Source organism: Amblyomma maculatum, chromosome 7 (genome assembly GCF_055883805.1).
Source record: "Amblyomma maculatum isolate TAMU_Amacu chromosome 7, ASM5588380v1, whole genome shotgun sequence".
In the NCBI taxonomy this organism is placed as follows: Eukaryota; Metazoa; Arthropoda; class Arachnida; order Ixodida; family Ixodidae; genus Amblyomma; species Amblyomma maculatum.
This window is the reverse complement of record NC_139350.1, coordinates 131,297,748-131,300,057: the sequence shown is the minus strand read 5'-3', so window position 1 is coordinate 131,300,057 and position 2,310 is coordinate 131,297,748. Positions and strand designations below refer to the sequence as shown.

The window sequence follows — 2,310 nt, the reverse complement described above, 5'->3', positions numbered from 1 at the left end:
GTCAACAAATAGAAATAATCATTGTTTATGAATTGCAGAGTTTCATCTCTGTCAGTTTCTTTCTTTCTGCTTTGCTGTTGCGCATAACCATTGCTTAATCTTCTGATGGTAAGTTTCAGATAGGCAAGAGCGGATAAATGGCGTACATGAAACAACAGAGCTCATAAAACTGCCTTTGCCATACGCTCATGCCAGTATGAGTACACCAGGAAGCAGTTCTGAGTTTTGTTTTCTAATATGATCACTAAGTAGCAGTTCTAAGTTATATTGGTTGTCTAGTTGCCATTCTAATTTAGTTACGCTCCGCAAATGTTGGCATGATGTACAAAGAAAACTATCTAATTTTCCCAAAGTCTTCTCATTACTTATTGCCTTTTTTCCTAGACCACCTCCCTCCCCTTGTTGTGCAAGTTACTGTGCCATGCTACATCTGCAGTGAGTAAATTACCTTTTCAATTCTTTCCTTGAAATCTAAAGTAAACTGAACAGGCCCGCCTTTTTTTTATCAGAGGCACAATAGGACGCGCTTGAGATGAAAATCAAAATGCTGGAAAAAGAAAATGAGAGACTACAGAGGGACAAGAAAGTTCTTATTGCTGCAGCAAAGGATGGACCACGGAAGAGAATTCAAGACCAGACAGCAGCCTTTACGGTCCAGGATTTGACCGAGCAATCTGTTCGCTTGTACGCAGGTCTTCCTAATGTGGCGACATTTCTATTTATTGTTTCTCTAGTACAAACAGCTGGAATGTATGTGCCTAGCAGGTGCAAGCTTGCTGATGTTGTACTAATGGTCTTAATGAAGCTGCGGCTTGCACTGCTCAATGCAGACCTTGGGTTTAGGTTTTGCCTTTCGGAGACAACAGTGGGCTGGGTAATGACAAACAACATTTCTCGGCTGTCAGTGTAGCTGAAGCGCTTTATTGTGTGGCCATCAAGACAAGATGCAAAAAGAACAATGCCTATGACAGTGCAGAGAAAGTACCCACAATGCATTGCTATAATTGATTGCACCGAGTGCAGAATACAGAGACCCCTGGGCTTTTCTTCACGATCATAGACATATTCACATTACAAGGGATCAAACACAATTAAGCTTCTAGTGGCAATAACACCATGCGGCGCAATCAGTTTTCTTTCAAAGTGCTGGGCTGGCCGTTCATCAGACAAAGAAATTGTAACAAAGTGTGGCTTCATTGAACGATTTTAGCCAGGAGACGTGGTCTTGGCTGACAGAGGCTTTTTAGCCAAGGAAGATGTAACAAGGCAGGGGGCTCAACTGGTGGTTCCACCATTCACGAGAGGAAAGAGGCAGCTGGCAGCTAAGACCACTGAAGAGGCACGGCAAATTTCTAAAGTCAGAATACACGTGGAGCGCGCAATCGGCCGCATGAAAGTTTTTAATATATTGAGAGACAGAATGCCAATAACCCTTGTGAAGTATGCGACTAACATAACAATCATTTGTGCAGCCATCACAAACATGAAGCCTCGATTGGAATAAATGAATATTTCCACGCTCCTGAGGTCAGGTTAGCTTTCCATTAATTAACGAAGCATGCTGAGCAAATTAGAGGTATTTAACAGTTAGATACAAAATGTGTGCAGCCAGTGGCATATCATGCATGACATTATAAAGCAGTAATTTTGGTCATTAGAAATGACGCAGTGTGCAAGGTAGAGACAGTTGCAGCGTCTGCCTAATTTTGCACTCTTGTCAAATTGTAATATGTTATGCCAACAGTTGCGAAATGTGGGGTTTACCATCCTGAAGCCACACATGGGCTATGGGCGCACTTTATTGGAGGGCTTCCAGTTAATTTCAACCACCTGGGGCCCTTTAACATGCACTGACATTGCACAGCACACGAAAGTTTTCTCAATTTACCCCAATCAAAATGGTTTTATTGCAGCCGTGAATCAGCACCGGGGGTTAGCAGCCCAACACCAAAACCAATCTCTTAGAACTTTTTATGCAGCAATAGTGTACAAGAATTCAAACTAGCCCAGATGCTTATCTTGCATAGTGAGGAACTGTGATTGATTTTGCCTCCCTTGCAATACTTTGGTATTAGCCAAAATCTGGGTGTATAGGCCTTTGTGCTTCACCTCCATCACGACTTTGCTACTTATATGCAGCTTACACTGGACACCTATCGTTCAGCTGAGAACCACATCTGACCTTTTCAAAGCCACGCTAGGTCCTGCACGAGTCCTACAGGGTTGGGGCGGGAAGGGGGGGAGGTAGGAGCACACCATTACCTGTGCCTCATATTCGTCAGCAGAACTGCAGCAGCAAATGTGGCATTT

The 2,310-nt window shown here is 43.2% G+C and overlaps 1 pseudogene; it reads left to right on the top strand.

Moving 5' to 3' along the window:
* Positions 1-544: 544 nt before the first annotated feature.
* LOC146184743 (uncharacterized) lies at positions 545-1,504 on the top strand (annotated as a pseudogene).
* The last annotated feature ends 806 nt before the right edge of the window (positions 1,505-2,310 follow it).